Below are 25,270 nucleotides of genomic sequence, written 5' to 3' on the forward strand. Positions count from 1 at the left end.
GTCAGAAAGCAAAATACTGTGTCACAATAATTTGCTACCTGGCTTCGGTACCTTTCATCAGGAGTAGAGAGGAAAATACAAAAACCCAATGCCCATTGCTCTCTCAAGAGAAGGGCGAGAAGCTGTATGCTAGTTATGGAGGAAAGGGTATGTCTTGGGGACCTGAAAAGGAAGAGTAAGGTTCCTGTAGAGAAAGACAATCATGGTTACGAATGTCTGAGCAACTACTTATAAATCCTGGAACTTGGGAGAAACACCTAGGCATTTGGTGAGCACTTAAGAGGCAGAGACAGAGACCCAGGAAATAGCACTGCTGCATAGGTAAGAGCTTCCGGGTGTTGAGGGGTCCAGAGGCACATGCTCCCACTTGGCCTCTCCACCTGAATTTGTTCTAGAAGAATAAAGATAGTGGTGATGCCAGTCACATCAATCTTTTCTCTCCCCAGATGAGGGCTGATTTATAACTTTATACCATCTGTTGGTGTTAGCGGTATGACTCTGGCCAATTAACAGCTCATAAAGGACTCTGCCTACAGCTGAGGCAGACAGTAATGGCAAGGACCTCGTCATGCACTCTGGCAATTTCTACTCAGAAGAAATTAAGATTTCATCTGGATCTAAACATGTGTCCTTTTACTTGTGGCCAAACTCCTGGGGGCTCTCCCCATCCTCTCTGAAAACCCTCACCTATGCTACCGAAGTCCTATAAAAGAATTCTGGGCAAGTCTGAGATCTGAGCCCTTGTGCCAAACATTCAGCAAAGATACTCTTACCTCTGATGGCTTTAGTAAGAGGAGCTTGGCTTTGTGAGGTTCATCTGTACTAGTAAGGTAGCTTGATAGTTTTTTTGTTTTTTAAATACAGAATAGAAAGAGGAGAAAATTCTAAAAACAAGAAATGTTACTTTCAGAATAACTATTTCAAGATGTGATGATCCTAAAAATCAAAAGACTGGACGCATGGCTGAAATCCTAAGTCTAACTTTCCTTAGCTGTCCAGTTGGTGAGAAGTGTATTAAGGTGTGTTATGATTCTCAGGTGCTGATCAAGCAACATTTATCGATGTCAGTAAAGGTCTACCAATGGTGTTCTGTGCATGGACATGAAATAACCAATCATACAATGGACATGAAATAGCCAGAGGGCAGCTGTCTATTATGTCGACATTGTCCTTCCTAACAGTCTGACTTTGTTCCTCCTAGACCCACCCTTTCTGTCTCTTTCTAAATCCGCCCCGCTCAGTACTTCCTAATACCCCTTGAGGATCCGGTGTCAGAGAGAGAGTTCCAGTTCTCCAGAGCCATCCCTGATAGCCTCGCCTGTGCCCTTTGCCTTTTGACAGGAGAAGCCATGGAAATGTATCCACAAGAGAAAAGTAAGGCTCTTCCTGCAGGAGAGGTAGAGATTGTTTTTGAACATATTTAGTCCCTTTTGCTTCTCAAAATAAACATCTTTGTGCTCAGTTACAAGCTTTCCAAGATGTTACAAGGGGAAGGGAGACTCTTGCCAAAAAAACTTAAGCCCAGCCAGACAGGAATACGAAAATTTTGCTGCCTGTGGAAACACGTGACCAGGCAGGACTTTGGCATAGAAAGCTGTCATGTGTGCTTAAATAACCGCAGCAGAGTCTTAGGGTGGCTCAGGGTACACAGGCACAGTGGGGCTCATCCAGCTTCTTTGATGGGTCCATTCAATGACAGCTCCCAGCACACGCTCGACTATTTATAGAATGTTCAAATCCAACTAGACAAACTTCGGTTTTGATAATTGGAGGGGTAAAGAGAGGCTTTCATCTCTCTCTTCTCCTGTTTTTATTCTGCTTCCAGTTAACTCTTGACAAAAGGCTTTAGGAAAACAGGTCCTAAGAGCCTGACTGCAGTTTTACAGGAATGTGACCTTACATGAGACATCCTTGTCTGGACAGCAACTACCTCCTCTATAAAATACTACTGACAATGCTTCCTCAACCTCCACCATGTCAGCTTTCCATCACTCTAATGAATACTCAAGATAATACATTTTAAAGAAAAAAAAGGTTAAATGTGAGAGTAGTGGTGGACTCCTGTCATCCCAGCACAAGAGGATCAGAAGTTCAAGGTTATCTTTAGTTACAGCTAGTTCAAGCCAACCTGGGATATAAGGGACCTTCTCTCCAAAAACCAACACACACACATACACGCACACTCACACGCATGCACACAGGAACACCACACACGCATATGCGTGCGAGCATGCACACACTCACTTTGTTTTGCTCGAACAAAGTGAAAATGTATATTTTGACTCAGGTTTCATGGGATTGCCATATGCGGTAATGGGCTGCAGCTTGTGGCAAGGCATTGACATCATGCTGAGAACATGTTACAGAACAAAGCTTCACACTATGAAGAAGAAAGCAAAGAGAAGAGAAAAAAACAGAAAACAGGATCTCAAAATCCCTGTCGGAGGCGTAGCTCCAATGACCTAAAGACCTCCCACACCTTTTAATAGCAACCCAGAGTGACTTCCAAGTATTTAATACATGGGTCTTTGAGGGTATATGTAAAAGATCCAAACTAAAACACTTTACAAGCATGTTGAGACAATCAAATGAAGAAACATAATGAAAACCCTTTGTATGTTAAAAGGTGCCAGGCAAAATACAAGTTATTTTTTAATTATCTGCGGTTTCTCTTTCTTTGTCCCTTTTTACTTCCATGTCCAATGGGATCTTTGTCTTCTTTTTTTAGTCCAAGATTATCAGTATTGTTCTTGCTTAGTTTCTTACACATGGGCTATCTCTTGATCATTCAAATCTGTATCTATAGATGATCTATATACCATCTCATTCTGAGACCAATCTGTAGCCTTTAGTACAGCCTGATTTACACCAGCACTTGTGTATGGAGGACTGGATGACTCTGAGTCCTGTTATGGCAATACAGGGCACACCATCACATCTAAGCCTGTCACAACTGCCAGCTATGTGAACGAAGTCTAGCTAAGCTACTGCCACCAGAATCACCCGTCCCAGGAAGGCAACTCTGTTTCTGAGTTCAGATACATTGGGTCACTTTGAGGCAAACGATGAGATTTGATGTTCTTTAATCCTGCCTTTGTGAAGAAGACAGGTGTCTCATCCTTAATTTAACCCTAAGCTTACTTGGCTATGCCTTTGTTGACTTCCCCATGCCTGCCCCCTCCCCAATTCAATACCTAATTTGAGATTGAGGCGATGCAGGTCTTGGATTCCATATTAGCAAGACAGCTGATTCCATTTACACTCACACAGCTTGACTATTAAGGTGATGAGCTGAGGCTCCCTGTAGCAACATGACTTACTACTTGTTCTAGAAAATTCTTGCCCAGGAAGATAAACTTGTAGAGCAATAAATAATTTCACTGTTCCCATCAGGAAACTCCTGAAAACCAATTTATTTGAACAATAAATCTGCTCATGTGGTCAAACAGCCTCTTCCCAGGACAACAGATTACTCACCTGGGCAATTGGTTTACTTATTAAACAACTGTTCACCTATCAAAAACTGTTTTGAGGGCAAGCAATGTAGCTCAATTGGTAAAAAGCTTGCCTAGTATCCATGAAAACCTGGGTCAAATCCCTAGCACGACAAACAGAATCAGAAAATCAAGGTCCATCTCAGCTTCCTCTGAGTTCAAGGCCCACCTTGGCTATCTGAGACCCTTTCTCAATTTTATTGTATATAATTCTTTTTGAAACAGAATTTCTTTGAGATCCTGTGTCTTCGTTAGGATTTCCATTGCTATGAAGAGACACCATGACCAGGGCAACTCTTAGAAAGGACTCATTTAATTGGGGCTGGCTTACAGGTTCAGAGGTTCAGTCTATTATTATCCAGGCCAGAAGTACGGCAGCATCCAGGCAGAGATGGTGCTAGAGAAGGAGCTAAGAGTTCTGCATCTTGCTGGGCAGTGGTGGCGCACGCCTTTAATCCCAACACTTGGGAAGCAGAGGCAGGCGGATTTCTGAGTTCAAGGCCAGCCTGGTCTACAAAGGGAGTTCCAGGACAGCCAGGGCTATACAGAGAAACCCTGTCTCAAAAAACCAAAAACCAAAACCAAAAACAAACAAACAAAAAAAAGAGTTCTACATCTTGATCCAACTGTAAACAGCAGAAGACTGGCTCCCATGTAGCTAGGAGGAGGTTCTCAAAGCCCACCCCCACACTGACACACTTCCTCAAACAAGGCCTTGCCTCCTAATAGTGCCACTCCCTGGGCCAAGCACATTCAAACCACGACACCCTGTCATCAACACCAAACTTGTATAAGCATTCCCACGTCAAACAACTCACACTCCACATCCTGTACATTTTTGCATTTAGCTTCTAAGAGGCTCTATGATGGAGCAGCTCCCCTGTCTTGTAGACATAGTACATTTAACCATGGATGGCATATGCTTATTCTGTTGTGAAAAGGGCAGGCAGCTTATCCTTGATATAATCATCTTAATATTGCCTTGTTCTTGGTAGTCTGCAGCTAAGAGCTTGGTGCATTAATACAGAAAGAAAGAAAAATCAAAGAAAAATATTGCTTTAAATTTAAAATTTGTTGTCAAAAAAAGGCTTCTGAAATCATCATTGTGTTAAAATAATAGAAGTTTTTTAAGTTTCTTATATGATTTGGAATCATTGTTATTTTAAACTACACTGGATGTGATACATTTGTAATATTTTTATTATTATTATTCTTTGGAACTTCCAGAAGGTTCCACTTAGTCCTGTGCAAATTTAAAGATTTTTCCTGTAAAAAATAGTGGTTGCTAGCTAGTTGTGTTGGCTAATATTTTAGGAATTTAACTGAAAGTCTCAGGCAGTTGGGCTGGAGTTATATCTGAGCTGGTTTGCTGTTCATAGTACTCAAATTCGGTTCGTAACTTGGCTCTCTTGATTGCTTTGAAAGCTGGAAATTTATCAAAATGTCATCCATGTAAAAGAACACTTGTGGCATTTGTTTAAATCCATGAAACAGCAGTCATTTAAAACACTGAGTTAGAAAACAGACTTTCTTTTTCTATCTTTGTTTTTATTCCTTTGATTGAAAATAGATTCCTTTCTCATACGATATATCCTGATTACAGTTTCCCCTCCCTTGACTCCTCCCAGAACCTCCTCACCTCCTCTTCTCTCAGGATCCACTCCCTTTCTGTCTCTCATTAGAAAAAAACCACACTTCTAAGAGACAAAAAACAGACATGACAAACTAAAATAAAATAAATAAAAAATAATAAGATAAAAACTGTTACATCAAGGCTGAACAAGGCAATTTAACAGAAGGAAAAGAGCCCCCAAAGCAAGTGTAAGAATCAGAGACCCACTCGATCACACACTCAGGAGTATCATACAAATACTAACCTGAAAGCTGTGATGCACACACAGATGACCCAGCGCAGACATGAAAGCTATAATGCATACATAGATGACCCAGCGCAGACATGAAGGCACTACGCTTGCTGCTTCAGTCTCTGTGAGCTCATATGAGCCTTGCTTGGTTGATTCAGAGGGCCTTGTTCTCCTGGTGACCTACACCCACTCTGTTTTTCACATTCTTTCCACCTCCTTTTCTGAGGGACTCCCTGAACACTCAGGGGAGGGATTAAATGGAGACATCCCATTTAGAGCTGATCTATGAGTACAGGAGAATATCATTAAGAATCATTTTATTAATTTTTAAACCAACAGTATTAGGCTCTACTCTAGGCCTTCTGGGCTATCTAGTCTCTTGGTCACCCAAGCAGTGTTGGGTATGGGTTTCCTTTTGTGGAGCACGACTTACGTCAAATCAGGCAAGTTATGCCCACCACCATTACTGGAGCGTATCTTGCAAAGAGGACAGATTGTAAGTCAAAGGTTTTGTGGCTGGGCTGGTGCTTACATTTCTGTTTTGATAGCCTGAGGAGTTCCTTCTCACAACAAAGATTCTAGAACTTAAGGGTGAAGGCTCCATGAACCAGCTAGGCTTCTCTGTGTTCAATGAGTTGTGTGGGTGTTGTCTTCAACAAGGATGACCAAAGTCAGTTTACAGAGAGCAGCCTGTTTGGCAACAGCCTGGGTTTTTTGGGAATTTCCACGGGACCCACTTGGGCAACAACTCAGCTGAATGCAACCAGGTCCTAATACTTCATTTGGTGACAAGAGATGGCCAGTTCCCCATTACTGGCCACTCCCCACTATCAGGTGACTTCCTTAGAACTGTCTTCATGTATTTTAGGAAGTTTCCATTGCACCAGGTTTCTATACCATCCCTCAATTCCAGCTGTTTCTCCCAGGATTCCCTCCCTCAATGGCATCTCTCTTCTCTCTACCCACCTGATTCTCCCATACCTGTCTACCCCACCTGCCTGCCCCTAGTACACCAATAAGATCTATTCTATTTCCCCTTTCTCAGGAAGATCTAAGTGTCCTCCTGTAGTCCCTTCCTCTATCCCTAACCTCTCTGGGTCTATGGATTGTAAGCTGGCTAACATTTATTTAATGACTAATATCCACATATAAGTGAGTTAGAAAGCAATCTTGCCACCTCTGCCAGAGCTCAAGGAACCGCACCCATCCTTACAATGCCGGAGAGTTAGATGTGGTAGCTGTGATGCTCATTTCGACATCTTTCCATGGCTTGCACATTTTCTAAACCATTTTGTCTTAAAGGAAATATCTGGCGGTAGAAATAGAACTCCATGGGTAAAAACAGTTGTGTACAGGCATAAGGAACTGAGTTCAAATCCCAACAACTATGTGAAAAGCTGGGAATGGATCCATGCACCTGTAATCCTAACACTGTGGGAAGCAGAGGTAGGTAGTTTCCTGGGGTTTGCTGGCTGCCTGGTTTCAGAGACTTGTCTCAAAGGAATCAAAGAATGGTAGAGCAGGACACCTAGTAGGATCCTCTGGGCAGTACACACATCCAAGTAAACATATGAGCATACACCACACATGTGTACTACACCCACACAGAAAACGAAGGAAACGTTTCTTAAAAGAAGCAAAGTTATGTAAAATATCTAAGAAGTCTTTGAATTCAGCATCTAGTCTCTGTTGACTTGGAAGACATAAAAATCATTTTAAGTTTTGCACCCGACAGAAAGTTGAGTCTTAATTTTACTTCAGTCTTCTTTCAGAGAATGCAAAAGTGGTACTTATTTTCAGTCAGAATGTTTTGCATGCATTATTCAGCAATGGGCTTGCTTCCTAGACAGGTAGCCTGGAAGCATTTGATTTTTTGAGTACCCATGAGCTTCAAGAAGACCAAGATGTTTCCAAATATGCTAATTTTGACAATTTTATAAGAGTATTAATCTCCTTTAAAGCTAGTGAAACCAAAGCCCGGGCTTTAGTAGGTTATTAAAGACGTCAGGCATGTCAAGGTCAAGATGAATCACAGTCTCTGGTTGCAAAGTGGCTGCTTTCATAGCTCACGGTTGCAGACGCATGTGCTCACTGTCTCCTTATTCTTTCTACTCTGCCACTAGGCAGCACGATGCATGATTCCACTCCCAAAGAATGCATGAGAGATTTTAAAGCAGGTACTCCAGTTCAATGCCCCGTATATATCCATATGTTACCAAGCATTACCACTCAAGCAAATCAAAAGATAGACTAGGACGTAGCAATGAACAAAACTTTAATTCCTGAATTCATTCATTCATCTCCACTCGAAGACAGTTTGTTGGAATTGTTGTTGTTGTTGTTGTTACTGATCTCAATACACTGTAAGGCTTCCTACCATGACCTTGGTGAGATTCAGAACAACCTAGGACACAGTCCTCAGACACAGCTGTGGGGGATTTTAGACTAGGTTGAAGGCAGAAGGACTTCCCTAACTGTGGCCAGCACCAGTCCACTCTTTTTGCTGGGGTATTTTATTGAAGTTACAGAAAAAGTGGCTACTACTATGCATCACCTTAGTAATGTAGAGGAAAAGAAAGGCTTCGTCCTCAACCATCCCCAGTCTCATGGTTGCAATGCGACAGTAAAAGATGCAAGCGGTAATATAGTGCTCACAGTGACTTATTATGCACAACATGGGAAATTTTATGAAGAAATGAATGGTCAAGAGGACACGTAAGCTTGTTATGTCACACTTTCCAATTTGATAAAGAGTAGACAGTTATAATGTGTATGAATATGTGTATTTTTAATCATATATACACACACACACACACACACATATATATGATTGACAATAAAAGAATATGGCCTAAAGTTCCAGGAAAGCTAGGGCTGTTACACAGAGAAGCCCTATCTCAAAACATGAGAGAGAGAGAGAGAGAGAGAGAGAGAGAGAGAGAGATCTCACTGGGGAAATGAGAGGACCTGCTAGCTCACCGTGTCTTCTGACAGCAAACCCCAGGCATAGCTACTAGAATGGTAGCTCTCAAATGAGGATTCTTATAACTTGCTTTACGGAAGAAATGGGAGCCAGAAAGGTGAGTGTAGTTTCCCTGTTCCTGCTGTTTCCTGAAAAAGTTCTTCAACTCACAAAGTCAACAAGCTAAGAGGTGACTGAGTGATCAACCACTTGCCTAGATTGCACACAGCCCTGGTTTGATTCCCAGCACTGAAAAAGAAATCAGTATGTTGAGAAGTCCTAATCTGGAACCATGCATTCTAAGTCTATGGACAGATTATAAATGTTCTTTACTTTATTTAAAATATGCTTGCTGTGACACAGGCCTTTGTTCCTAGCACTCAGAAGGTGGAGCCAGGTGGATCTTTGTTAGTTCAAGGCCAGCCTGGTCTACATAGCAAGTTCAACCCTGTCTCTGAAAAGAAAAAAAGAAAAGAAAAAGAAAGTTACTGTCTATGGGATTTGTTGGCATAGATCCATAATCACAGCACTGGGGATATAGAGGCAGGAGGATGGCAAGTTTGGGGCTAGCCTGGGCAACTTCGTGAGATCTGATCACAAAATATAAAATAAAGAAAACACCTTCCCAGCCTACAAATTAGGATTTGGATTCTATAACGTTTTATAAAATGATCAAAAGACCAACACATTAATTTTTATGACTCTATTCTGAAGTGAGAGATGTCAGGTAGTTAACAGCACTTACTGCTCTTACAGAGGACCCAAGTTCAGTTCCTGCTGCATGCAACATGGCTTGGTCCTGGAAACCTGACTAGGAATAGAGAAGGACTAAAGAAAAGACAACCACAGGCACGTGTGCACAGAAAAGATGGGGTCAGATGGGCTGTGCATACATGGGGAAATGGCACCGATTAGTGGAAGCAACCAGGAATCTCTACATTATTATGTACAGCCCAGAGGCTGGGGCTAGCTAGTTTGAGTAGGCAGTCTGTAGACAAGCATTCTCTAGCTATGAACATCCTGGAAGAGGAAGCTGCAGTTGATAGTTTTCCTACACACTGGCCAGTCATTTATAAACATTCCTACTTGGACCAATCGAAGGCTTTGCCAATTTACCATTGGTAAGAGGCAGTTGGTCCTTGACATGGCTGAACCCATGTGAACAATACACATTCAAGGATTTTATTCACTCTAGACCGACATTCATTCGTGGCTCCCTACACCCTCACAAGCTCTAAACATCTATACTGGGCAGCTCACAACCTCCCGTAGCTCCGGTTCTATGGGGATCCAACCCCCTCTTTTGGCCTCTGTGGGCACTGCACATACACGATAGACACACAGGCACTGCACACATACACAAAAAATAAATACAGAAGTGGATGCTCACAGTCATCTATAGGATGGAACACAGGGTCCCCAATGGAGGAGCTAGATAAAGTACCCAAGGAGCTAAAGGGGTCTGCAATCCTATAGGTGGAACAACAATATGAACTAATCAGTACCCCAAGAGCTTGTGTCTCTAGCTGCATATGTAGCAGAAGATGGCCTAGTCGGCCATCATTGGGAAGAGAGGCCCCTTGGTATTGCAAACTTTATATGCCCCAGTAGAGTGGAACCCCAGGGCCAAGAAGTGCGAGTGGGCAGGTAGGGGAGCAGGGTAAAGGGAACTTTCAGGATAGCATTTGAAATGTAAATAAAGAAAATTAAAAAAATATGATGGGAAAAAAATCTTTTTTTCCCTGCATCTTACTTCCTCCCATAGTTTGTATTCCATTCCACTTCATTTTTACACTTTCTTATATTTCCAGGACACATGTCACATGCTGCAAATGTTGCCGGCACATCTCTCTTCTGCTTATGTAGAGGGCAATATCACTGGCATTTAGCACACTGCAGTAATACTCATGACTGAACATTCCTCTCTGCGCTTTTCCTTCCCTTTAATACCCCCTCCTAAGAAGCCTAAACAGGAGATTTGCATGAAACCCAAATAAAACTGATCTCCTTCCAAAGGGATGACTACAGCTTCTGGGAAAGAGACCCATTTATACACTTACTGCCCGGTGTCCGCCCAGACAGCAAGAGTCCTGGGACAAGATTCCTTCTGTCCCCAGAAGAAATTCCAGTGGATGGTAAGAGAAAAACTGCCAGTTTCCTGGGCCACTTAGAGGAGGTTATAGGACGTATGTAAAGCCAGAGCTTTCTAGGGGATTGGAGGTGGCTCAGAAATGACGTGACCTTGCTGCTTTTGCAGAGGACCCGAGTTCTGTGCGTACCTACCCCAGTGTGCTTATGACTTCTGTAACTCCAGTTCTATATCATGTGCCTCTTCTGGCTCTCGAGGGCACCTGCACCCGCATGCACACCCACTCACACAGAGACAGATAGACACATACACGCATGCACACTCACCTGCAGAAAAACCTTTTCTTGCCTGTAGTATTTTAAATGTTTATGCTTGAGAACTTTCCATGTGTATACAATGAACTGCAACCATACATAACCCCATGGCCCCCCTCCAGCTACCCTATGCTTCCTCCAACAGGTCCCTGTCGCTTTCCTCCTGCCCAACCCCCACAACTAGTTCCAATTAGTGTTGTCCAGTGCGCATGGATGGGAGGGAGACCATGGGCAGGAGGCTGTGCACTGGAGGTGGGAACTCCACCAGTTTCTATATCCTCTCCTCCAACAACTGTCTGCCACCAATAGCTCCTCAGTAAGGGCTGGAGTCTGGAGATCTCCTAGCCATCTATGCCAGGATTTTGACTAGCTTGTTCTTATGTAGGTCTCATGCAAGTTCCACAACAAAACAAAACAAAACATATGACCTTTCTTGAAACAAGGAGGACACACCACACAAGACAACCGATCACCTGGATGACGGACTCCCTAACTAATGGCCTTCTGAGTGTCATTTTAAATGGCACTTGTGAGCCAGTCTAGTGCACTTCCAATGCTATCATCCTAGAGGCTGAGGCAGGAGGAGCTCTAGACAGAGCCAATCTGTGCTACATAGTGAGACTGCCTCCAACCGTAAAATAAGAGGGCATATCTCGGTTGACAGAATGTTACTTTGCAAACATGGATAGAGTCCTGGGTTTGATCCTAGCACTACACACGCCTGGCTTTTGTAAGACCTGAAATCTTAGCAATGGGGACATGAAGTAAGAGGATTGGAAGTTCAAGATCTCCTTCAGTTACTTGGCAAGTTCCAGGCCAACCTGGGATATGTGAGGCCCTGTCTCAAAACAACAACAATGAACATAAAATAAAATTGTTTATTTTTTTAAAGGCATATTTTAATTTTAAAGCGCGCTCTCTCTCTCTTTCTGTGTGTGTGTGTGTGTGTGTGTGTGTGTGTATGTGTCTGTGAGTTGTGTTTTCAATGCACACAAGCATTAAAACAAAAAATCCACCATCTGTTTCTTTATTTCTATACTGATACTTCTGTAGCGTTTTCCCTCTTCTCTTTTCTTTCTCTGTACACTTTAGGTAGTGCACATTTCAGTAGTAAATGTGAAGAGAGGAAAGACAGCCAAGTTCTTAACAAGAGAACCCCAGGACGTATCAAAGTTCTCAGTGACTGTGAATAATAGTGTCCTGTATTTGTGTCATTAAAACTATGCATAGAATATGAAATGGCCAGTCATTCCATTTGCTAACAAGTGGCTTTCAGGCCAGGAACTCTTGGGTGGTGTGGATGCAGCAGCATAGGGGTGATCTCTCCTGTGAACGCGTGGATCAGAAGAGAGCACGGCATATGTATCAAAAGATGGTCTAGTCGGCCATCACTGGAAAAAGAGGCCCATTGGACTTGCAAACTTTATATGTCCCAGTACAGGGGAACGCCAGGGCCAAAAAGGGGGAGTGGGTGGGTAGGGGAGTGGGGGTGGGTGGGTATGGGGGACTTTTGGGATAGCATTGGAAATGTAAATGAGCTAAATACCTAATAAAAAATGGAAAAAAAATAAGAGAAGAAAAAAAAATCCTGTCCTAGAGAGTGGACATGGGAAGGAGACCCCTTCCGTCCCCGAGGATTTATAGACCATGGTTGATGGGGAAGGAAGAAGCCTTTTTCTTCAGTGGCTTAGCTACTGACTCAACAACCACACTCTTGTTAACAACATTCTGCCATGTTCCTATAAGCAACAGTAATGAAGCTCAGTAGATTGAAAGAAATGAATGGAGAAGCAAGGCAGATTAGGAGTAGGAGGGAGAGAAGCAGGAGTAAAAAGAGAACATGAGATTCTTACACAAGATGAATATGGTCAAAATGTTTTGTTTTTCATTAACATGGAATTGTATTCTATTTCATCTATATAACATGTTTTTATTGCTTATTTGTCTTGTGATGTACAATAAAGTTAATTCTAATTTAAAAAAAAAAAAAAGAAGAGAGCACGATGTGAAGGGAGCATTCCCAAGCAATGATGGCCTAGCTGAAGGTCATGGTGCTAGACAGATGGCCTTTTTAACTTGACGGTCACAGATAGTGTCTATAAAGGGAAAGTGGGGCAGAATTTCTCAGACCCTGTGGAAAACTTTAAAATCCAACCATTTCAGTAATTTTATCATATATATATATATATACACACACACATACATACATACATATATATATATATATACACACACACACATAGGTCCTGGGAATTCATGCAGGTGTGTGTGTGTGTGTGTGTGTGTGTGTGTGTGTGTGTGTGTGTACGTACATGGACAGAGGGCAGGGGGAGAAAGAGAAGATTATAGTTTGTTGGCACGGGCACACAACTAACTCACAGAATATCTGTGCAAGAATAACCAAGAAGGAAATAGCATTAGCATTAGACAGCTCTTTGAACTTATTAAAAGATAGTGACTCTTTCTTAAGGAAAAGGTCTTTAAGTAAACAATGCCTCTGACAAATACACAGTAGGCATGCCTTCTCATGGTGCTGGTGCAGCAGGGAGCCAGGGGTTGGCCAGCTCTGCGTCTGACTTTCCAGAGAAGTAAGTAACCTGGGAAAACATGGACTCTCTTCAGGGAGCACACAGGTGACTGGGGTCCCTCCCTTGGGCCTTAGCACGAAGCAGGTACTTACTGTTCTGGGCAAGGAGGCAGCAGAACGTTCAGGGAGCTGGCAAAGCTGGCTGCTGTAACAGGAAGATGTCTTTCAGGAGAGGGAACGAGCTCATCCTTAAAGAGCATCAGTGAGTCATAAAAAGGGAGAACAGAGCAGGTATGAGATGCAGGAGAGAAAATGTCATTGATGCTGCTCAGAGGTGCAGATCCCAGATAGAGCAGACAGGAGTAACTTTGTTTGCAAGTAAGACCCCCTAGCAATGATCTAATAAGATCATCCATCATCATCATCCATCATCATCATCGTCATCATCATCATCACTATATAAGAAGATATCTCCAGGCACTCACCTCTCAGTGACTTACGCGTCAGGACTGAAGAATCCACTTCTTTGTTTAACTTTTATCCCCAAGACAACGTCAAAGTTCCAGCTTGCATCCATGTTCTAGGTGGCTCTAAAGAGAAAGGGGTCAAAATGGTCACCTGTCACTTACAATTGGACTAGGGAGCCAAGTTATCAGCTTTGCGGTCTCAGCACTTTCCGCCTGCTGCGTACTGTTTGCTGAGGACTCGGAGGAAAAACTTGTTCAGTATTTGTTCGAATGCGGTCCTGGTCTAGAAGTCTTTCGTAAGTACGATTCTCTTTCAGTCTCTTCTACACAGTTCCCTGTGTTCTCCTTACTGCAGCTCCTTCTTCCTACGGTGGGCTTCAAGTTGTCCATTTCTATCTTTACTCAACCATTCTCCAAGAACCTAGGCCACGGCTACAGAGCGAATTTGAGGCCAGCCTGGGGAGCCAGGCTGCTCCTTCCTCAGTGCTTCTGCTCCAATGAGAAGGTCCTTTGGGGTGAGTCATCCAGACACACACTCCTTTCAGGGTGGACAGTCAGAAACCACAAACAGAGAGGCAGTCATGGTACAACATGGGACCCCAGGGGTTGTGCTTTGCGAAGAGCATCTGCTCGTGGCTGAAGAAGGGGAGCATCTCAGACGACATCCTCCAGCATCCTTAGGAAGACCTGCCACTCCCTAACAAGTCACATGGAAAACAGCAGCTCACATGCAAGAAGAACCTCCCTGCAAGATACCCCACAAGGAGTATCTGCTGCCTTCTCCCTGCGTGCAGTGTCCCGCAGACCTACCTGGTCAGGGTGAGACCATTCTTCTTGCTTCAGTTCCCTGGCCCTTACCCTGTGCCATACACAACCAAGGAGCCCAAGCCATACATGCACTGTTCAGCACAGACCTGTGTCCCCAGCCACTGCTACCTGAGTCAGCGTGTACACTACGGTCACTTGGCTCCATTTTTTTTTTCTTTGTAAAAGGAAAAGGCAAAAAAACTTCATGGCTTAAAAGTAGAAGTGTCAAGATGGTGTTACAATTATAGCACCAGAGTCTGGAGAGATGCCTCAGACATGGAAAGCATTAAAATATAGAAAGCTGCCTTTCTAAAATAGCTTTATGGCGCTGACTTAAATGGTTTGGATGGCTCCCCTTTAAAGTTTATTTTACTTTTTCTTCTTTTGATTGTAACCAGTCATCTGAAGGATAACCAGGAAGGAGCCCTGTCGGCTGTAGGTAGATAGCACCTCCGCCTTCCAAAACGCAACTGGAGGAGGCCTTTCAGATGAGCAATGTCTCTTTTGTGGTTGTGTTTCCTTTGGTGTGCGCACTGGGGACTGACCGAGGAGCCTTGCTTATGATGGGTAAGCACTCCATCGCTGAGCTGCTCAACGCCCCCAGGCTTAAGGAGCAGAACATTTTAAATGAGCTATCAACGGGACTTTGGGGAAAAAGGGGTATGGAGGGGAAGGCAAGTACAATGGTTCAGACAGTAGCTGAATACTCGTAAGGAGGGCATCGCGCTCCAGAGCTGAAAGCCAAGGCTATTTCCCTTTCAGGCTTGAAAACAAGAAAAAAAAGCAAATTAGGCACCGAGAGTACCCACACCATGAAAACTGTCACCTAAAGCTTCTCTTCACGGATGAGAAATGTCAAGGGTATTTCTAAGTTAATTGGACGCACCATCGAGTATGGCAATCTCAAGTGCATATCCTTCGAAAGGCTTGGGGTTGATGTCTTTTAAGCCAGTACCTTCATGAAGATCTTTAATCTTCAGGGGGAAAAATGTGTGGTAAGCTCTATATCATGTCTAATTTTTAAATTAGAACAAAGGTCTCTGCTCAGGATGGTTGCTACTGGAAGGAGCCACATCATATTGAGACACATGGGAGCCTGAACACCTAGTTGGTTAGCTACTTGGCCAGTGAGCGAAACACGAAGGAGAGCTTGCAATGTTTTCTCCATGTTTTTACTGCCCTCGTTAATGAATGCCACCCACAATGCAAACTGTAGGTCGTCAAGGAGAAATAGCAGAATAAGGCAGAGTCCTAACACTGACGGCCATGTCTTCTGACTCTGCAATCAGCATCTGCAGCTTGCATGTAGCATTTCCAATTTCATGAAAATGTAGTCTTTCAAACGTGCTCTTTTTTTTGTCCTATGCCTACACTGCAAAGAGATAAAAGTCAGAAATTTTAGTTTAAAGTTCATTCTTTTATGTTTATGTAACCAACTTATGAGAGCAAGTGTTGTATCCGTAGACAATCCCAGGAAGTCTAGAGATGGCGTGTGATGCTTCGGAAGGTGCTCAGATAACGGCATGCGCCCTCAGTGATAAATGAGTCTTTGAGCCGAAGTGTCAGGCAGTTCAGCTAGCAAAAAGGCAGCTGTAAACAGTCCAGGCAGAGGGCAGGTTTGATATGCATGATGTTGCTTGAAGTACCTGCAGGGCATCAATCACCTGATGCAGAAGAGCTCCGTGATCAAGCTTCCTCAAAGGAAATTGGCAAATTTGTAAACAGAAAGACTTCAGCTCACTGAAAAATGCAGGAATGTGAATGACAGGGCATTAGGTCCTGAAGGAAAACCCACGCCAATCATCAGTTCATTCATTCATTAGCAAAGACTACAGTGAGTATCTGTTTAAGCACCAGATAACTGCAAAGTCCTGGCATTACAAAGATGGAGAAAACAGGCCTGTGCTCTGTAACTGCTGGGTTTTACTGAAACAAATGCCTTCCATATATGCTCAACAAATGCACACCCATAGGTGCAGCAAAGGACACTACTGCAGAAACGTAATGCTGTTCCTGGGATTGCACAGATGGAAAACAATGGCAATAAGAAGCAGAGAACACACAGTAAATACTCTTCAGCAACAGAAATAACACAGCGACCAGGCTGCGGGTGAATGCCGCAGGCGGAGCTGACGTGAGAACATCACACTACATGAGCCTGTTTATGTAACATTTAAAGGTGAAAAAACCCATGGCACTAGGGCACAGAGCATGGCTTCCAGTGAAGTGAGGAGTGAGTATCAGGCTAATGAGGCAGGGGGCTGGCTGGGGACCGTTTTGATTTGTGAGCTGAGCCGCAGACACCCAGGTGTGGATGTTAGAGGTATCTCTCTGCTCGTGGGTCCTCATCAAGGACGAAGCAAGAGTCAAAGAAAGATTCAGTGAGTCCGATTTCTCAGAGCAAAGGAAGATTGTCTGCATGTAGATCTGAGGATCCACAAGGCCTACCTTTTACCTACCACACCTATGCTTTTTCCCAGCATCTTCTACATGTTTGCTACATTGGTTTGCAACCTATGGGATGTTGAGACCCTTCCAGTACAGCTCCTCATGTTGTGGTGATGCCAGAAGCATAAAACTATTTGCATTACTACCTTGTAACTGTAGCTTTGCTATTGTTATGAATCATAATGTAAATATTTGGTTGGACCTACAGGTTGAGAACCCCCACCACCACCACACACACACTTAGAATATTTTGATCTAGAAGGCATCTGTTCCTTCTTGCGATTGCTCTGGTCCGTGTGGTTGGCATCAAGGCTTCTTGTCTTGAGCCTGTCTTTTATCTAGGATGGTCTAGGATGGTCTGCCTCTCAGGTGACTCTAGGCCTGTCACTTAGCACTACCCAAGACACTGTCCTCTCTTCCCCTTTATTCCTGTTTCTCCTCCCTCATCCTTACTGGGATGTCTTAGATGTTATGTTATTTTGCTGATATTCTGTCAAAATGTGTTTTGTTTTGTTTTGTTTTCATTTTTCAAGACAGGGTTTCTTGGTGTAGCCCTGGCTATTGTGGAACTCACTGTGTAGACCTGGCTGGCCTTGAATTCAGAGATCCACCTTCCTTTGCCTCTCAAGTGCAGGGATGACAGGTGTGTACCACCACCACTAGCTTTGTCAACATTTCTAACAAGAACATTTTTTAGTAAAGGTATAATCACCATATTATTAATACACCTAAAAAATTATCAATAGTTCCTTTGTATTAGAACACAAAGCATTTCTAGAAGTTTTAGATGTCTTCACAATTGGTCAAGAGTTTTCTGTACATTTGCCCATTTTTTTTTTTAATTCCTACGAGCCCATCTTTTTTTTTTTCTTTTTATGCAACAATTCATTACAGAAACTGGCTTACACTGGCTTGCTTTTTACAGTAGGAGGTTCTCCTCCTGAGCCTGCTAGAGTGCTGCTGCTTGTCATTTCTTTGTTTAGCAATGGATCTCATATAGCACAGGTTGCCCTCCAGCTTACTATGTAGCCAAGGATAACCCTGAACTTCTGACTCTCCTACTTCGACCTCTGAGTGCTGGGAGCTTGGGAGTGTGCCTCCACGCCCAGTTTTATGGGGTTTGGAGATCAAAGCAAGGCTTTCATGCATGGTAGGTGACCATGCAACTCACTTGGCTACATCCCTTGCTTTCCTTCTGCTGGTAAGCATGTTTGCTCCTCTGTCTCCTATGGCGGTCCTTTCCACACATTGTGGGGTTCAGTTTCGGTTTAAGCCATTCATCTTTGTTGAGCCTTAATCTTCCTTGCTTTAATATGCTTTGAGACTCTGGGTAGTTTCTTTCCACAGCTCTTTGTCTTGCTTGGTTTTCACTTCTATTTTATACAGCTCTTAAGTTTGACAGTGGCTGCTTGCTCTATTAATGGTCCCCAGACACACAGTCAACTGCAACTAAAACCTCCAAGGTCAAGTTCTGGATCCTTCCCATCCCAGAATGCCTCTGGGAGACGACTTCCTTTCCTATTCCTCTTGGGCTTATTATCATCTTTTGAATTTAGAGTCCCGCAGCTGCCTTGGAAGACAGATTGGGTCACTCTCCCAGAAGGGGTGTCAGAACGCTCACAGCAAAGGAGATATTTAGCTGTTGCTACAACTGAAAACTCACAGCACTTCACAATGTGGACTGACACTAGGTGCAAAGCTAACTGAAATCAACTACCAAGGAATGAACTGCCATCCTGTGAGCCCTCCTCTACAGTGTATAAGTCAGCTTGTCCTATTTTCACTCTGACGGGCTGAATGACAGTAGCTTTCTAGTATTAGCATTCCCTCTTCCCTTACACTAGCAAAAAAGTTAGTAATTATTGAAGCTAGATAAGTCATAGGTACAATAATCCCCCTTTTAAAATAAAATAATCAAACTGGAAAATGATTTTTTCCTCATGCCTGAGTCAGATATGCAGGTGTCAAAAGCTTGAGTTGGTCACTGTCGCATTGACTGGGAAAGCTTAAAAGCTATCTTTTGAGTCGGTGGCTTAAACAAGCTCTGGCCTCTCCTGGTGCACAAGACCATTGCATTTGATGCTATTTATTACGACTGAACCCTGTTCGTGTGGCATCAGCCTTGTCTCTGCGGAAGCCCATCTATTATCAAAAGCCTCTGCGTGCTTTATGTTCAAAGGACCCAGCAATGGATAGAAAGCCAGTACTGCCCTAGATCAGGGGACTGTCACATCACCCAGAAGCTGCGGAATGATTGCAAGGGACCTATCTGAGCTCTGCATGGTCCTGCTGGAGAGAAGCAAAGCACCCTTCAGGTATACTTTTCTCAAATGAAAATTGACCTTGCACATGCAACTGAGGCCTTTAAAGGAAGATAGACATGGTTAGAAAGGCCAAGTACCTTACAACCAGTGTGGGAAAGAAGCTAGGGCATGGGGGTGAGTGTCAGAGACCAGGCGCAGTGACAAGCCACTAACAGGGATCCCGCGCTTCCTGCCAGTGACTTTACTTCTTGGTGTCTGGGGTTTTCATCTAATATTCTTTTGTTTGAATTCCTTTCTTTATTTACTTCTAAGTACGTGGGATGTATGTTTGTATGCACATGAGAATTCAGCTGCTTACGCATGTTTGCATGCATGAGTGTGGAAGCCAGAGGTCATCTTTCGAGGTGGAGTCTTTTGTGTGAACTTGATGCTCAACTGATTGGCTAGACTGATTGGCCAATGAGCTGAGGGGATATGTTTGTCTCTGCTGATATCTCCAACTAGGCTTACAGACTCACGAGACCCTTCCCAGCCTTTTTTTTTTTTGTAATGTGGGTTCCTGGAACCTGAACTCAGGTCATTCTACTTATGCATCAGATGAGTTATCAATTGAGCTACCCAGCCCTAACTTTTACACTGTAAGTTACCCCAAATTATTGTATACCTTTCCATTGATGAAGTCTGAGGCCAACCTGTTCCTGAATGTTAGTGAGCCCATCAGATGCACAGTCAGCTTCTGGATGCCTAGCATTTAATTCTATGGGAACAAGTCAGCCACCAGGAACGATGTCGAATGCAGCATGGTCCCGGTTCTAGAAAAATAAAGCAAGAAAGAAGTCCATTTCCATACCAAACTGGCATGTAAAAACAGAACGATCAAATGAGACGGAGGCTATTACAGAATAGAAAAGACTTAAAAACCTGAGGAGCCAGACTTACCCAAGCCAACTGCAGGCTCTGTCAACAGGCACGATGCATGTTCCATTGTTTGGTTGCAGTCACTCGATACTGCAACACTCGAGTGTTGAGCTACGTGTAAATCACCCTCTCAGAAGAAGCAGGAGAAACATGGATAGCTTAGGCGTAGTTCGCTGTTTGATGTGCTCTTTGGGTTTCTTGCACATTAGATGAAAAATGACTCAGTACCGAGACAGTTCCTAGCTCCCATCTGTCCCCTCACATTGATCAGCTGATCACCTTAATCCATCAAGATGCCCTCAGTGGGAACAGCCGATCTTCCCTTGACAGTGACCAAGGTCAACAAGTGCTGCCCAGGATTATTCCTGTAGCTAGAGCAACAGTACCGTTGGTCCTGGTGAAAGACAGGAATTATCACATTTACAACAATAAATTAATTGATTGGTTTTTTTTCTAATCGTGGAGGAAAACATGGCTCAGCAGTTAGAACCCTTGCTGTTCTTCTAGAGAACCATGCAGGGCAGCTCACAGCCATCTGCAGCTCAGGCTCCAGGGCATCCAACACTCATTTCCAGCTTCCATGGGCACCAAGACTCATGTGACAACACACAGACACCCAGACACCCAGGCACACAGACACATAAATAAAAGTCAGTCCTTTTTTAAAAGCAGTTTTTTTTAAAGCCCACCTCTCTTTACTTTGGATTATAAAGAATTATAGTTTTCCAATATTTTCACTTAAATGAATATAAATTGCTAAAACTGGATGTTCTGATTATGTTTCATATTCAGGGAAGAGTTCATGACACTGGCTTACCTGTAAGTTTTATTTTATGGTATTGAATATTCATGTTGAGACTCAGAAGCCTTTTGAGAAAGCACTGTAACTACTGATCAGTTTACCACTTTTGTTATTTATTTCTGTCTTCACTCTCTCTCAGTTCTTCTAATTTAACCGCTGCTGGTCATTATCTCAGCACAAGTTGAATAAGTTTAAAAAACTGTATCCCATTGGCTAATGTTTTAACTCTATATTTATTTCATCTTTCTACATGTTATCATTTTCAGCAGACAGCAGCAGGGACCTATGAGGGAGGTGAGAAGTTTAAGATTACATAAACGACTTCCTCTGAGAGTCTGAAAGCAGCTGAATGCCTATAACTGGAACATGTGTGTGTACACACATACATATGCAAATCAATACATGCATTGATACATTTGCCTTGGTGAAATTCTCAGGACCTCTGAGAAGAAAATCAGATGTGGAGTTTGGGGGCTTTTATCGGATATAGAGGCTTTTAGTGAACTTAAGGTCTGAAAAACAAAAACAACAGAAAGGCAGAGAACCCTCCCTAATACCGTCAAAGAACAGAGGGGGGAACGAAACATAACAAGTCTGATTTTGTTTATATTTCAATAAACAACAGGCATTGGAAAAATTAACCAAAATCTTCATAATATTTACAGTTTTGCAGCGTGTGCTCCGTTGTTTCATTTACTGCACCGTAATTCTGAAGATGGAAGGGGCTCTTTGTAGCAGAGGAAACGGGAGAAGTGGAAACATTTATTTTATGTGTCCCCTACAGGAAGAACCCCAAGAGTGGGAGAGGTGGGGCAGGTGGAAACAGCTGCAGGAAAGAAACTCTGAGCCAGGTCCCAAGGACTCTGGGTAAGAAAGCAATGTGGGTTTCTGTCGGGAGAAGAAGCACTTGAGAAGACTGAAAATGTGGCTAGTGGGTAGTGCTCGCCCAGCATGCAGAAGGCCATGGCTTGACCCCTAGCACCATATAAACTGGCTGAGATGGTGCACAGCTGTACTCCCAGCACTTGGATGGCTCATAGAAAGTTTTAGACAAGCTTGGGATACATAAAAACCTATTTGGAGGAAGAGGAGGGGAAGGGGGAAGGAGGAGGAAGAAGAAGAGATGTGAGGAAGAGGAGGAAGAGGAGGAGGAGAAGGAAGAGGTGGGAGGAAGATGGGGAGGTAGAGAGGAAGGAGGAGAGGGAAGAAGAAGAGAAGGAAAGAGAAAGAAGAAGAAGAAGAAGAAGAAGAAGAAGAAGAAGAAGAAGAAGAAGAAGAAGAGGAAGAGGAAGAGGAAGAGGAAGAGGAGGAAGAGGAGGAAGAGGAGGAAGAGGAGGAGGAGGAGGAAAACTACCCATTTTCTCAGTTGCACACTAGAATCTCTGAGGATTTCTGCATCCTGGCCATACTAGGCCAAACTCCCTGGTAGGTAGCGTAGTACGTTAAAGCAGTGCCAGGAACTAACTGTTTCAGGTGCCCCAGGTGTTTATTGCACAGAATCAGGGTTTAGAACTACTGAGGTAAGAGGTTTTCCTTAATAAGTTTTTTCTTGCCGGGTCAGCTTCTGAAGATGTTTCAAGTTTATTATATGCAATTACTATAGCCTGCCTTTATGTGAGTAATGGCCTCTCAGTTCTCTGGGCCAGTGTGTAGGCAGCCCTCATAGATATGCAATAGAAAAAAATATTTAGCACACTCAAATATTTAAAGGAAAAAAACTAACTGAAAAGAATGACGATCACTTACCCCATTCTAATGGTATTTCTTTGTCGTTTGTGTCTATGTTTATGTATTCATACATGTGCACCAGTGCATGTGTGCTGCTGACATGTGTATGTGCACACGCAGGTGCACATTCTCACAGATGGAGGCCGGAGATAAATTTCATCATTTCCTTTTCAAGCAATTGATGTTAGGATTCCCCAGGGTTGACACGATCTTCTAGCTCTTCCTCCCTCCCCTTTTTAATCATATTGAAATTTATCCCAAAATGCTTTGGAAGTTATGTGTCAGAGGAATGTTTGTAAGAAAGGATTTGCTGATGGTGCGCTTCTACAGTGTAGATGTAGGTCAGTACAATACAGTGGCCATATCTGAGATCTCAGAAGACAGAATTTTCTAGTCGAAGGAGACTGCGGTAACTGGGAAGGTTGAACTGGAAAAGTGGCAACTGTTGTGGGCTAACCTGTCAGCGTTAACTGTTGTGATCACGTGGCTGATCCAGGCAGAGATCACCTGACTTCCCAAGACTTCCCTCAAGCCCAGGGTAGACTGAGCACAGACATGATGACACTGCCGAGGAATTACATGAATTTTGTCTGAGTGCAGTTAGCCGGAGGCTGCAGGCTGGAGGTGCGTGTGGGTGGTGGAACCGCAGACCAGGGTGACAACAGCCAGTAGGAGCTGCATACGCTGAAAGCCTTGTGTCTTCCTGCAGCCCAGCCCACACAATGCAAGTGTAAGAGATAGCGGGGCCAGCCTGGTCTACAGAGTGAGTTCCAGGACAGCCAGGGCTACACAGAAAAACCCTGTCTCGAAAAACAAAACAAGAAAGTATAAGAGATGAATGAAGGTTTAAGAAAGTGTACGGCACAGTTAAGAGTCCTAGGGTCTTTTAAATATATATATTTATTTTATCTTGTGTGATGTGCACTATGTGTCTGAAGGAGCTTGCAGAAGCCAGGAGAGGCCTCAGAGAAGTGAAGTTACAGATGGTTGTGAATCATCATGTGAGTGATGAGAAGGAAACCAGTTCTCTGTGAGACTAGTAAGTACTCTTAACCAGTTACCAAGCCATCTCTCCACGTCCTTAAACTAATTCTTAAAATAACTTTAGGCTTTGCCAACACCTGTTGCTTTTCACCTCTTGCTGTAGCCACAGTCGACCCCACCGTGTTCTCTGACATCACGGCCGATGACGAGCCCTTGAAGAGTCTCCTTCCAGCTGTTTGCAGACAAAGTTCCAAAGACAGCGGGAAACTTTCATGCTCTGAGCACTGGAGAGAAAGGATTTTACTAGAAGGGTTCCTCCTTTCACAGAATTATTCCAGGATTCATGTGCCAGGGTGGTGACTTTACATGCCATAATGGCACTGGCGGCAGATCCATCTATGGAGAGAAATTTGAGGATGAGATCTTCATCCTGAAGCATACAGGTCCTGGCATCTTGTCCATGGCAAATACTGGACCAACACAAACGGTTCCCAGTTTTTTATCTGCACTGCCAAGACTAAGTGGCTGGATGGCAAGCATGTGGTGTCTGGGAAGGTGAAAGAAGGCATGAACATTGTGGAAGCCATGGAGTGTTTTGGGTCCAGGAATGGAAAGACCAGCAAGACCATTTCCGACTGTGGATAACTCTAATTTCTTTTGACTTGCAGGCATTTTACCCATCCAACCATTCCTTCTGTAGCGCAGGAGAGCATCCCTACCCCATCTGCTTGAAATACCCTGTAATCTCTGCTCAAGTTCTTTGGGTTCCATATTTTCCTCATTCCCCTTCAAGTCTAGCTGGATGGCAAAGTTAAGTTTATGATTATGAATAAAAACTAAATAAGAAAAGAAATAACTTTACAGAGTCAAGTACTGAAAACCAACCCATATTTTTCTCAGTAATCCTTTTTGTTAGTAATTAGTGTTTATTTTCAGCTTGGATATTCATAATCACGCTCCTTTAAAGCATTCCCTTTACCCTCTAGGTATGTATCTTGGAGACATGGCTTCAGTCAAGTTGTATAATCCACATGACTGTATCTAAAAGAAATCTTTACTTTTGGAGATAAAATGGAATACTTGTCCACTTGGTAATAGAGATTTAAAAAATTGGCATACTTTTGCATATTCAAATCAATAGGACATGCTTATTCTCGTATGCTTGAACGTACTCATTTGCTATTATTTAAAATAACATTTAAGGGCATGTGAGAGGGCTCAGTGGATACAGCACTTGTCACAAAATCCCAACAACTTGAGTTTAGTCCCCAGAGCCCACAAAAAAAGGTAGAGAGAACTAATTTTACAAAAATGATCCTCTGACCTCTGTATACACACACATACACAGAGAGAGAATAATTTTTAAAAAAATAAGAGAGGGACTGAAGATGTGGCTCTGTGTTTAAGAGCTCATGCTGTTCTTGCAAAGGACTCAAGCTGAGTTCCCATCACCTTCCTACAGCAGCTGACAGCCACCTCCCACTTGAGCACCAGGGATCCAATGTGTCTGGCCTCTTCTCCTTGGACATCTGCATTCATGTGCACATAACCATACAGATACATAGGTACACACGTGCACACACAGGCATACATGCAGAACT

General features: G+C 43.3%; 1 long non-coding RNA gene and 1 pseudogene across 1 annotated transcript; one reads left to right on the forward strand and one right to left on the reverse strand.

The window, feature by feature from the left end:
- Nucleotides 1-13,011: 13,011 nt before the first annotated feature.
- On the reverse strand, nucleotides 13,012-22,109 carry Gm40040. Its single transcript, XR_867192.2, has 5 exons — nucleotides 20,973-22,109; nucleotides 20,177-20,549; nucleotides 19,902-20,049; nucleotides 13,737-13,841; nucleotides 13,012-13,499 (listed from the first exon to the last, which is right to left on the reverse strand). It is a non-coding gene; the product is annotated as a predicted gene, 40040 (long non-coding RNA).
- A 1,892-nt stretch (nucleotides 22,110-24,001) lies between these two features.
- Nucleotides 24,002-24,516, forward strand: Gm6069 (annotated as a pseudogene).
- The last annotated feature ends 754 nt before the right edge of the window (nucleotides 24,517-25,270 follow it).

This window comes from Mus musculus, chromosome 3, assembly GCF_000001635.26.
Source record: "Mus musculus strain C57BL/6J chromosome 3, GRCm38.p6 C57BL/6J".
NCBI lineage: Eukaryota > Metazoa > Chordata > Mammalia > Rodentia > Muridae > Mus > Mus musculus.